At 40.3% G+C, this 13,517-nt stretch overlaps 1 protein-coding gene across 1 annotated transcript in view; it reads left to right on the plus strand.

The window, feature by feature from the left end:
* LOC131691623 (putative sodium-coupled neutral amino acid transporter 11) overlaps positions 1–13,517 on the plus strand; it is a 136,550-nt gene that overhangs the window by 56,883 nt on the left and 66,150 nt on the right. The window lies entirely within an intron of this gene.

Below are 13,517 nucleotides of genomic sequence, written 5' to 3' on the forward strand. Positions count from 1 at the left end.
CGATTATCAGTCTGCCTGAAGGCTTCAGCCCTTTTACGCCTGGTACGTTGTAACATGCATGAAAAACAGCTGCTACTGACGTCGTTTCCGGAAAAGAATGTTATTTATAGGTAATTGGGCACGAAATTTGACTAACTTTGATTGTAATACGTCGGCTTGGGTAGCGCTATTCGCCAATTTGCTGGGTCGGTGATTAATGGCTTGTTGTGACGTCCATCAACAGGTTTTCCGCTTTTGTGTGGCGTAAGGTTACATGTGAAGTATCTAAGACATGTGGTAGATTGCGTTCGAAAAATTTCATGAATGAAAGTATGTGAAACTACGAGGAAATCGATGGGTAAATTAAACGATAAAAGACGCACGTTGTAGTGGACTACAGTGTAGTGTTATCGGGGAACTTGTACAAATAAGTGCAAAATACTATTATCCACACAAACAAGGTCACCGCAATGCATCTGCGGCTTTCATTCGATTTTCTGCAATTTACGGCTTACTTTATTGACAAAAACGCTCACACCCCATGTGCCTAATTCATGGGCTTTCGTTAATATAAAATAGGATTACATAATAGTACATTTTTGTATTGATAGTTACCTAATATTCCCATCCCAAAACCCATCCATTAGGACCAACCGTCCGAGCTATGCATACCGATGATCCACCGAGAAAGAAAAAAAAACTTCAATTTAGTTCATTCTTCACAAATTCCACCTTGATTTAATGTGATTTCTCCGTTGGCATCCGGAAGAATTACATCATTCACTGATGGTATTCCGGAGTTCCCTACGCTCTGCATTGAACCAGCCTATATATGTACCTCCTACTGCACTGCTATAGAATGATCCAATGCACGGTACAGCACGACAGGCAATGGATCACACCACAGTGCTAGGGCAAAGTAGTAATGCTTTCCAGAAAAAGAAAAATCAGTTGTACGTGATTCTGAAATCGGACTCCGGGGTGCCACTTAGTGGGTGGCCGATAGGGAGGTTCAATTTTTATAATTCCTTCACTTTCCCGCTTACCACTAATTGGATTAGATGTGTATTTGAGCATGCAAGAATTAGCTGCTGTTTTAGTTTAATCTGTGTAGTTGCAGTTTTACAGCGCACAGTGTTTTAAATTGTTGTTTTCGTGGTCCTGATTATTTACGTCCAAATTGTTAGTTATTGATGCATTACTTAGAATCGCGTTTCTTTCGAAGTATATGTAGTTAAGTGATTCATTCACCTACAAGAGGATCACAAAATTTATTTTTTAACAGACCATGATAAACATGATAAGGCAAGTCCATTCTACTTTGTTTTCAGGTTTCTTGAATATTTTGACACTTTCATTTTTTCCACGAAAATAATCACATTCTTTGGTAAACGTAATGAATGTCATCTTGCTAATTTTAAATTGTACTTCTTTTGGCGTAAACGAGTGCAACAAAAATGCTTTTATTATCTCTTGTTGATAAAGGGTACTACACATTCTTTTGTCCTTTTTCTAAATATTACCACATTACTGGCGACAAATATTTAATCAAGAACTATCGCGTCCACATACCCAACACAAAGTTGAGATCGACGGTGTATTCACCGATTCATCTTTTTCATTCGTGAAACTACTGAAGCCTGGGGTTGGATGTTTGAAAAACTCTTTGCTGCAGTCAGCTAAGAATTGAAATGGCTCTTGTTCGATAAGGTTCGTCTGCTGTTATTATTATGCTCCCTTGCTCAGAAAGAGTTTGACTTTAGTGATTTTCTTATGAGGACATCTGTTAATACTCCTAAAAACTAGAGGCAGATGAGATTCTTCGTAAAGGCTAAATTATTTCTCTTGAGAGACCGCCAAATATAACGAGGAAGCACTTATATAAAGTCGAATCAAATAGTCTCTTTTTCTAGCAATTTGTGATTGTTCCCACGTTGTTTGTGGACAACAACGTTTTTAAACAGCTATAACTTTTGATTGATGCAAGATTTGTTCACAAAAACAAGTAAGATTAATAAATGTGACTATTGCCTTTCATTTGAGTATTAACAGTGACAAGGATCAGCTTCATAACTGAAGTTATTGCAATTAATCTGATTGAATTCCGATAGAGCAGTGCTGCCAGGGACAGTTGATTTTTTCATATATCTCCGTTATGTTACAATATTATTGAAAACTGATAACACTTATCAATTTAGACTGTCTTTGGCTACGTTTTCGACGCAATTGAACTATTGTAAAAATTCTAGGAGAATTGTATTGACCGTTTGAAGGTATAAATTGAGCAGCTTCTAGCACTGCGAGGGAAGCACAAATCTTAATGAAAAAAGGCTTTTCGTGCTTCTTAACCCCACCATTTTGAAGGAAAAATAGTTTTGAAACCCTGCATGCACTAGAAAAAAGTTGAGCATGAAAAGGTTAACGAGGTGATTTCAGCGCTTCCAGGAACGCCAAAACCACAGTTCAGAATTTCAACCAGAGATTCTACTTCGACTCTCGACTCTCGACTCTCGACTCTTGACTCTTGACTCTTGACGCTTGACTCTTGACGCTTGACTCTTGACGCTTGACTCTTGACGCTTGACTCTTGACGCTTGACTCTTGACGCTTGACTCTTGACGCTTGACTCTTGACGCTTGACTCTTGACGCTTGACTCTTGACGCTTGACTCTTGACGCTTGACTCTTGATGCTTGACTCTTGACGCTTGACTCTTGATGCTTGACTCTAGACGCTTGACTCTTGACGCTTGACTCTTGACGCTTGACTCTTGACGCTTGACTCTTGACGCTTGACTCTTGACTCTTGACGCTTGACTCTTGACTCTTGACTCTTGACGCTTGACTCTTGACTCTTAACTCTTAGCTCTTAACTCTTAACTCTTAACTCTTGACTCTTGACTCTTGACTCTTGACTCTTGACGCTTGACTCTTGACTCTTGACTTTTGACTCTTAACTCTTAACTCTTAACTCTTAACTCTTAACTCTTAACTCTTAACTCTTAACTCTTCACTCTTGACTCTTGACTCGTGACTCTTGAATCTTGACTCTTGACGCTGGACTCTTGACTCTGGACTCTTGACTCTTAACATTTGACTCTTGACTCTTGACTCTTGACTCTTGACGCTTGACTCTTGACTCTTGACTCTTAACTCTTAGCTCTTAGCTCTTAGCTCTTAGCTCTTAGCTCTTAACTCTTAACTCTTAACTCTTAACTCTTAACTCTTAACTCTTAACTCTTAACTCTTAACTCTTAACTCTTAACTCTTAACTCTTAACTCTTAACTCTTAACTCTTAACTCTTAACTCTTAACTCTTAACTCTTAACTCTTAACTCTTAACTCTTAACTCTTAACTCTTAACTCTTAACTCTTAACTCTTAACTCTTAACTCTTAACTCTTAACTCTTAACTCTTAACTCTTAACTCTTAACTCTTAACTCTTAACTCTTAACTCTTAACTCTTAACTCTTAACTCTTAACTCTTAACTCTTAACTCTTAACTCTTAACTCTTAACTCTTAACTCTTAACTCTTAACTCTTAACTCTTAACTCTTAACTCTTAACTCTTAACTCTTAACTCTTAACTCTTAACTCTTAACTCTTAACTCTTAACTCTTAACTCTTAACTCTTAACTCTTAACTCTTAACTCTTAACTCTTAACTCTTAACTCTTAACTCTTAACTCTTAACTCTTAACTCTTAACTCTTAACTCTTAACTCTTAACTCTTAACTCTTAACTCTTAACTCTTAACTCTTAACTCTTAACTCTTAACTCTTAACTCTTAACTCTTAACTCTTAACTCTTAACTCTTAACTCTTAACTCTTAACTCTTAACTCTTAACTCTTAACTCTTAACTCTTAACTCTTAACTCTTAACTCTTAACTCTTAACTCTTAACTCTTAACTCTTGACTCTTGACTCTTGACTCTTGACTCGTGACTCTTGACTCTTGACTCTTGACTCTTGACTCTTGACTCTTGACTCTTGACTCTTGACTCTTGACTCTTGACTCTTGACTCTTGACTCTTGACTCTTGACTCTTGACTCTTGACTCTTGACTCTTGACGCTTGACTCTTGACTCTTGACTCTTGACTCTTAACTCTTAACTCTTAACTCTTAACTCTTAACTCTTAACTCTTAACTCTTAACTCTTAACTCTTAACTCTTAACTCTTAACTCTTGACTCTTGACTCTTGACTCTTGACTCTTGACTCTTGACTCTTGACGCTTGACTCTTGACTCTTGACTCTTGACTCTTAACTCTTAACTCTTAACTCTTAACTCTTAACTCTTAACTCTTAACTCTTAACTCTTAACTCTTAACTCTTAACTCTTAACTCTTAACTCTTGACTCTTGACTCTTGACTCGTGACTCTTGACTCTTGACTCTTGACTCGTGACTCTTGACTCTTGACTCTTGACTCTTGACTCTTGACTCTTGACTCTTGACTCTTGACTCGTGACTCTTGACTCTTGACTCTTAACTCTTGACTCTTGACTCGTGACTCTTGACTCTTGACTCTTGACTCTTGACTCTTGACTCTTGACTCTTGACTCTTGACTCTTGACTCTTGACTCTTGACTCTTGACTCTTGACTCTTGACTCTTGACTCTTGACTCTTGACTCTTGACTCTTGACTCTTGACTCTTGACTCTTGACTCTTGACTATTGACTCTTGACTCTTGACTCTTGACTCTTGACTCTTGACTCTTGACTCTTGACTCTTGACTCTTGACTCTTGACTCTTGACTCTTGACTCTTGACTCTTGACTCTTGACTCTTGACTCTTGACTCTTGACTCTTGACTCTTGACTCTTGACTCTTGACTCTTGACTCTTGACTCTTGACTCTTGACTCTTGACTCTTGACTCTTGACTCTTGACTCTTGACTCTTGACTCTTGACTCTTGACTCTTGACTCTTGACTCTTGACTCTTGACTCTTGACTCTTGACTCTTGACTCTTGACTCTTGACTCTTGACTCTTGACTCTTGACTCTTGACTCTTGACTCTTGACTCTTGACTCTTGACTCTTGACTCTTGACTCTTGACTCTTGACTCTTGACTCTTGACTCTTGACTCTTGACTCTTGACTCTTGACTCTTGACTCTTGACTCTTGACTCTTGACTCTTGACTCTTGACTCTTGACTCTTGACTCTTGACTCTTGACTCTTGACTCTTGACTCTTGACTCTTGACTCTTGACTCTTGACTCTTGACTCTTGACTCTTGACTCTTGACTCTTGACTCTTGACTCTTGACTCTTGACTCTTGACTCTTGACTCTTGACTCTTGACTCTTGACTCTTGACTCTTGACTCTTGACTCTTGACTCTTGACTCTTGACTCTTGACTCTTGACTCTTGACTCTTGACTCTTGACTCTTGACTCTTGACTCTTGACTCTTGACTCTTGACTCTTGACTCTTGACTCTTGACTCTTGACTCTTGACTCTTGACTCTTGACTCTTGACTCTTGACTCTTGACTCTTGACTCTTGACTCTTGACTCTTGACTCTTGACTCTTGACTCTTGACTCTTGACTCTTGACTCTTGACTCTTGACTCTTGACTCTTGACTCTTGACTCTTGACTCTTGACTCTTGACTCTTGACTCTTGACTCTTGACTCTTGACTCTTGACTCTTGACTCTTGACTCTTGACTCTTGACTCTTGACTCTTGACTCTTGACGCTTGACTCTTGACTCTTGACTCTTGACTCTTGACTCTTGACCTTTGACCTTTGACTCTTGACTCTTGACGCTTGACTCTTGACTCTTGACTCTTGACTCTTAACTCTTAACTCTTAACTCTTGACTCTGGACTCTTGACTAGTGACTCTTGACTCGTGACTCTTGACTCTTGACTCTTGACTCTTGGCTCTTGGTTCTTGGCTCTTCACTCTTCACTCTTGACATTTGACTCTGGACTGGGGACAGCAAGAACAATGTGCTGGGGTTGGGGTAGCGTCGGGCTCTACGAAACCTCCGGCGAAGCAAGTCTGTGCCGCTTCTACTAAGATCCTTAGATTTTAAAAATCAAAGATTTTAGCAATAAAAGCAACCTAGTCCAACAGGAATACCAAGCGGCACATGAGGATCGACACCAGTAACATCCTGATTATAGCATACTTGTCATGGCAAACGTCCAACAGACAGAACATGGACCACGAGTTGGACGGCGACTTAGGGCTGAGAGGCGTGCTGCTCTACTCCCTGAGTAAGAAAGGATAACACCGTCTTGAAAAGGCGACAGAGCCAAAGGTAAAACCTTGACAGCCCCCCAGGTACGTATGAATCTCGTCACCAGACCAGCTGGTAGCGATTAACGCGATCCCGCTCTGGACTCGATCCCCATGAAGGATCGTGTTCTACCCTCGATTGACCTCACTGCTTGCATAGATAACCAATGGATCACAATAGACGACTACTTACAATGAGTTGAGATGGTGACCTGGAGGGGACCCATCAGCATGAAGATATCGTAATAAAAAAACAAATGTAATTGGAGAGACAAGCAGAGCAAAGGAGGACTCGATTGCGTTTGCAAGAAGAGGTAAGCTACAGACATCACCTGTTATGCCACCGGTAGCCACAGCAAGTACCAGCAGCAGCTTAGTACAGAATGAGCCACGAGGAAACCAAAGGGAGACGGGGTTACTGAAACGAGTATTCACCGCGAGATCAGGTAGCGACACCACCTAGAATGACTCACATCTTGTGAAGTCGTACTTGACGGAGGTGAGGAAAAAGGTCGACGAGTTCTATGAGTTCGTGAAGGACAGTGTGCACACCAATGGCAAGCAACTAGAGACGAGTGTAAAATCGGCCATAACAGCTACTGGACGCAAGCAGAAGGCGCTCTAGATGAGAGCTGAAGCAGCCGAAAAAGCTCTGATGGAAGCCACTGAACACGTGACGGCGGAATTTGAGCTGACACCGAAGAATCACCACAATACACGCTCGATGAAAAGAGTGAAGGCCATGCCAAGGGAGAAAAAGACCCGAAAAAGCAGAAGAGCTAGCTGGAGAGCACCAGCGACGAGAGGATAGGTACAAGGGCGATACACCGATCATCGAAGCGAACGATAAGACGTCTTACGCCGCTCTTCTCAAGAAAGTGAGAGAGGACCTAGAGTTGAAGGAGTTGAGAGAGAACGTTGTTAAAACGAGGTGCACTCAGAAAGGCGAGATGATCTTCGAGCTGAAGGTTCCTTCCGTCTATAGCTTGGACTTCCGCTAGTTCGTTACTAAAGCCCTGTCGCAGGAAGCCGTAGTGGAATGCAAGAGTCTAGGCGAAATAACGACCGTAGAAGAAGTGTGGGGTGCACTGATCGAGCAGTGCAAACTAGATGTACCGAAGCACTATTGGAAGCACTGGCAAAGCTGGACGTAAGGCTGTGCAATGAAGGTTCCGCTAGAACATTCCGTAAATACGGTTGGGAATCCATCCTCGACATAACATTCTGCAATCCTTCGCTGATGGATAACATGAATTGGCGAGTTAGCGAGCAGTACACATGTAGCGACCACCAAGCGATCCACTACAGCATTGGTCGGCGGAATTGTACGGTAACACGGAGAGTGAGTACTGGCAGAAGTGGAAAATAAAGGATTTTGACGAGGATCTTGCTGTGGAAGCACTTCGTGCTGACAGCCTCACTCCAATTTTGAATGCCGATGAGCTGCCGAAAATAGTAGCAAGGACATGTGATGTAACAATGCCTAGAAAAATGAAACCGAGGAACCGCCGGCATCCGGCGTATTTCCGTGCTGCCTTACTAAAATCTAGAAGACACATTCAGAGAGATCTGAGGCAGTCAGAGAAGAGGGTAAGGTAACATTGCAAGCGGCCAGGACCGCTTTTAAACGCAAAATAGTGCTAAGCGAATTCACCTGCTTTAAGAAGTTGTGTGGAGGAGTAGACGCTAACCTCTGGGGCAATGCTTACCGTGTCGTGTTGGCCAGAATCAAGGATCCAAGGCGATGATCGTGTAGGGTGATTTCCCTCAGCATGACCCAACCGCATGCCCACATACACCGTACGTCGATGCAAACGGTAGAAATACTTGAGACAAACAAATCTCCAACGACGAGCTCTTTATAGTGGCAGAAGTGCCTAAAGCGAAGAAAGCTCCCGAATCGGACGGTATCCCCAACATGGCACTGAAGACTGCGATCCTGGCGTTTCCGGACATATTCAGGCTAGTCCCACAGGCATGCCTGGACGATGACTATTTCCCAGTTAGATGGATGATCCAGAAGCTGGTATTGCTGCCAAAACCAGAGAAGCCATCAAGAAATCCAGCATCGTATAGGCCTATATGCCTGCTGGATACTCTTGGTATACTTTTGGAAAGGGTCATCCTCAGCAGGCTGACGACCTACGCTGAAAGTGAGAACGGACTATCGTCGGAGTCGGTTCGGGTTCCGGAATGGTATCTCGACGGTGGACGCCATCTGCACAATCATCGCGAGCACGGAGAAATCATTGAAGCAAACGAGAAGGAGCAATCGCTACGGTACCATGGTGGCGATCGACGTGAACAGCGCCAGCTGAACGGCTGTCGCCATAGCGCTGCGCGGGATGCGGGTCTCGGACTATTTGTGCAAGGTTCTGACAAGTTACCTCCAAAACAGAGTATTGGTCTCCAGATGAACATGGGGCAGAGGTCGATTAGGGTCATGGCGAGAGTATCTCAGAGCTCCATACTCGGCCGAACGCTTTGGAATGCTACTAGCGGAGGAATACACGTAATGCAAGGAGACTGCTCAAAGCGGACTCGTTGGCTAAGTGGCAACAAGAGTGGGATAATGTGAAGAAAGGAAGGTGGACTCCCCGACGCATCCCCAATGTGTCGGTGTGGGTGCGTAGGAAGCATGGAGAGGTGAACTTCCATTTGACGCAGTTTTTGTCCGGACACGGATGCTTCTGGAAGTACCTGCATCGGTTTGGACATGCTGTTGTCAGGAGTGCGTGAACCTGCAAGAGACACCGGTACTCGTGGTCTTCGAATGCCCTAAGTTCAAAGAAGTCCGATGGGGTATGCCTGGTGTGTCAGTGTGTCACAATAGGCGTGTTTCGAAATTCAACATTGCTCAACAATTGGTCATCGATGACCAAATTGTTGAGTTAAACATGGCCGCCGAGTTATTTTTTTGAGCGTAAGAAAATACTTTCGCTCTGTTGTGATACAAAAAATCAGATGCAACATTTCATGTTGGAGAGCAGCGACACTCATATCCTCTCACCTTTGAGCGGCAAAGAGAATTGAAATTTCCCCCTACCCGGGCTGCCACCTGCACGGGTTCTTTTCTGGTTTCACAGATGTTTTCAATCATTTTTTGATACAGCAAACATAATCGTAATAACCAATGTCGCACCGATGTACAATAAAATAGTGGCGAACGTCAATTTAGATAACTTCTCTAATATTATATATCGTATGATATTCCGCACAAACAACGTACCCAAAAATAAATTCAGATCTTTTCTACTTCCACTGCGAACTGTTTCGCAAACAGACCTGGCAGCTCGGGCTGTCATACATCTGCAGATCTGCGTTTTCGTCGTGGCGTTAATTCCTCCTAAAGCTACGGGTAAGCAAATAAAATCGTGATTAAATCTTCTCAATCCAAGCTATCTTTATTTTTCACAGGCTTTCCCGATATGGTAACAATTACCAGCACTATGAAAAATACACTTCATCAAACAGAATCAAGAAACAAACGGTCGGTTGTTTCTGCACTGTTCCACCAGTTCGGCTCCTAGTACTGGCTATAAATACCAATACTTCAAATTCAGCTAGAAGGTACACGTCACCTGTATATTGCTTCCGATAAATTATACATCCTAAACCAGACCGGCTGAATGTACTGTGTCAGGATAAAAGTAAGTCAGCCAAGATACCGGATGACAGAAAGCCAACGGTATCTGGCACATCCAACAACGGATCGTTACGGATATCCTGTCGGTTTAAGCATGGTAAAAGTTGCAAGGAACAATATAATCAAACGAAACGTGAGCTTAGCGAGTACTGCAACGGTGTCGAAGGTAAGTAATATTATGACTCGTAGTCGTAGCCAAACTTCCCAAATTATTTCAAAATTGCAGACCATTGTGTGATTGGCTTGGTAGACACTGGTTACTGTTCATTGATCCTGTGGTAAGACATTCGTTTCATTCCGGAACAATTCTGCACGCCAGACGAATTTGCAGTATATTGCAAGCTAAAGCACCAGCCAAACAACTCTAACGGATGAGGCAAGTTCGGACTTTATCGGTCGACCAACAGTTATTCCGTCTCCTAGATACCGAAAGAAGTATGCATGATAGATGGCGTTGCAACTAATGTATGACTTTTAGTGAGCTCTACATCGGAAAAGTTGAAAACGGAAGATCGATTGGTGGTTTTGCGAGTTATGTCACCAGAAGAATTTTATGTCAGTCGAATGCTGTGTTTTAATAAACCTAAAATTTATTTGCATTAGTTTTTTTTTCTGTACCGTAATCGCAGTGATTATATTGCACATCCTTGATTTATTTGGAGCCCTCATATTATGTCCAAATAAGTGTGGGAAAAACAAAATAATAGTGGTCACAGTTTGAAATGTTTTGTTGCGAGAAAAACTAACGTCTGAAATATCATACGCTGGGTCGATAGAGTATCAACAAATCATTACAGAAAAAATAAGATCGTTATATTTAGCATTAGTTCGAATAGGGGTCCATCCATAAATGACGTAGCATTTTATGGGGGAGGGGGAGTTCTGTATTTTGCGATGATGCGGGACGACAGGGGGTAGCGGCTCATGTCATGCATTACTTGCATTTAAAGAGAGCAGCCAATTTTTAATTCATGCGTAAGCGTTTCCTTATATGAATATGATTCCAAAATCAAATTGTGTGCAAATTATTTGGTCCCTGTACTGAATAATATTTAGTCTTGCAAGAATATATCCGCTTTTTTAATGTTTTAAACATTGCCATTCTCCCTTGTGGCGCTTTGTCTCATGATAAGTTTATTGCATCAAACCATATTTCCCTCTAAACTTCATAATTATAAAGACAAAGGACATTCGTGTACGAGAATTTTCATAAAAACATATTTCGGTTAGAATCAGGCCATCGTTGCAACGGCCTTGCCTTGGAGGCAATTATACGACGTTAAAATCAGTGAGAAAGTTGCAAAACCCCTACGAGTTCAGTTTGCCATTTGTCCAAACTAGGGTGATGTACCCATTTTTCACTAAGGAGGGTGCCTCACTAATTCATTAATTAATCGACCAATCAATGGAATGCGTATTAATTGGCATCAATAGCTTTGATTCGTTGTTAAGAACCAAGATAATAACACAAATTCTCTGAAAGCAGTGGAATTCTCGTGTTTTAGCGCAACTTAGAGGTCCTGACTACACCGAAATTTTTTAACTTGATAAGTAATTTTAAATTAGTTTCAATTTTAAAGTAGTTTAAAATTCAAACTCATTTCAAACTAAAACAGTGAAAAGACTAGTTTTTATTAAATACGGTTATTGCATATTAGGGTTGATGTAGGGGAACTGGGGGTAAGCCCGACACCCCACGACTTTTCCCAGTTGTCAAATTTTAAACCATACAATAATGACAGGATATTATTAGTACGATTATTTTAGGCACATTGAAGCCATATGGGTTCATTAAACGTCAACAAAATAAATAAAACAAGCGAAAGCAAAGTTGATGCGCTTTTGAATATTATTTTTAGTTGATACATTTTTAGGTTTTAATAACACAAAAGCTTTAAAAATGACCAGTTTTTTTGTCGCACATTCTATTCTACTCTCCATATCGTTATTTATGTATATTGAAGATAAGTTTGAGTATTTCAATACTGTAAATCGAGTATTTAACAAAAATGTGCGCTGTTGGGGTAAGACCGACACGGTGTTTAGATGATTGGGTTCGTTTTTGATTTGATACAAACGACTGGGTATATTTGTTGTGTTCAATTATATTATAATTACGTCATACTAATAATTAAAATACACGGAAACTATGTTTTTTGCATTTATTTATCAGTATTGTCTCAAGCCGACCAAAAAAATTAAGAATTAAATTGAACGTGATTCATAGTTATATTACAAAACGAAACAAAAAGTATAATCCAATATGAGATAATATATTAGAAATTTAAGCATCCCATGATTCAGAATTTAGCTAATTTGTATATTTTAGAGAAATCAGGCCTAGACAAAATTTGGCTTCCGTAGGTTTAAGCAGATATCTAGTAATTCCCTATTTGGGATTTTAGAAAAGAACTTCAGAATTCCACGAGCCTAGAAATTTTAGATATATTACTCATTTGAAGCATAAATAAGCCTTAAAAAACGGAAGCGCAATATTTACAGAGTTCTACCGACTTACAAAACTGAGAATATACCGCAGCCACCAACCTAAAACTACGGATCCAATAATCTTATTGGGATAGTCAAAATAAGGCCGACTAAATGGGTAAAATCATTCTAGCGAAACCCCATCTGGAACCTGCCACATCTAATTAAAACAGAAGAATATTCTCCCTCTATTCCATTCGAACAGTTATAATATATAAAAATATTAGTTATTGATACTTCCTTTGGTCGGACAGATGTCTTGTCTTTCAATGGCGACCACTCTCTGTAAGATTTTGCTATATTGAATATTTTGCTAATATTGAAAGTTTTGCAATTTTTCGCTGAGCAGTCTATGTTTCATAGACATTAAATCAATTTCAATTTCGCTTCCTATTTAAAAAGACCCTAATCCATATTACAATACATCTCTTCAAAACTGAACTCAATATGATAGGAAATCTGAGGATTATGATTGATTTCAGAACTCTGGAATGAGTTTCTATTGGAATGTTTTAGGCAGGTATTTGATATATTAGACAACTGTAAGATCAAGACCAATAGATCAATTACAGATCAGGATCGCATTCCCACAGCTTTTCTAAGGTCCTCATGATGTTTAAAACAGCAGGTTATCAATGTACTGATCGGGTAATTATCATTGTAATATTGAATTAAACCAGTCTGCATAAATGAATTTTTAACTTCGATCCAATTAATTTTTTTGGGTAAGGGGGGGGGGGGGGGGTGGTTGAACCGCAAAGCCTCCTTGGCTATACCGCTACTTGGAGTTATTTATTTCGCTTTTCATTTTTCTCCTGTAACTATCCAAACATAAAAGATAGATACTTTATTGCTTCGGCAAAAATGTGCAATTCTAAATGTTCTAAAAATCTCTAGAACAAAGTATTTACGAGAAATAAACACATAAAAATTTATTATTAAAAAACCAATTTTCAAGAGCCACCCTACCTTAAATATTGCAAAGATTATAACGCATGAACCATTACAGATAGCCATACAGTTTCTTCAGAAAAGTTGCTTCAATTTGTTTAATTTATAACTTTGTAGAACATTATGTAGCTGAATTTAACACATCTAAAAAGTTGATACTTGGAACACCCAAACCACAAGGACCACCCTAATTTAACTAATATAAAAAAATC

This window comes from Topomyia yanbarensis, chromosome 3 (assembly GCF_030247195.1).
Source record: "Topomyia yanbarensis strain Yona2022 chromosome 3, ASM3024719v1, whole genome shotgun sequence".
Classification (NCBI taxonomy): Eukaryota; Metazoa; Arthropoda; class Insecta; order Diptera; family Culicidae; genus Topomyia; species Topomyia yanbarensis.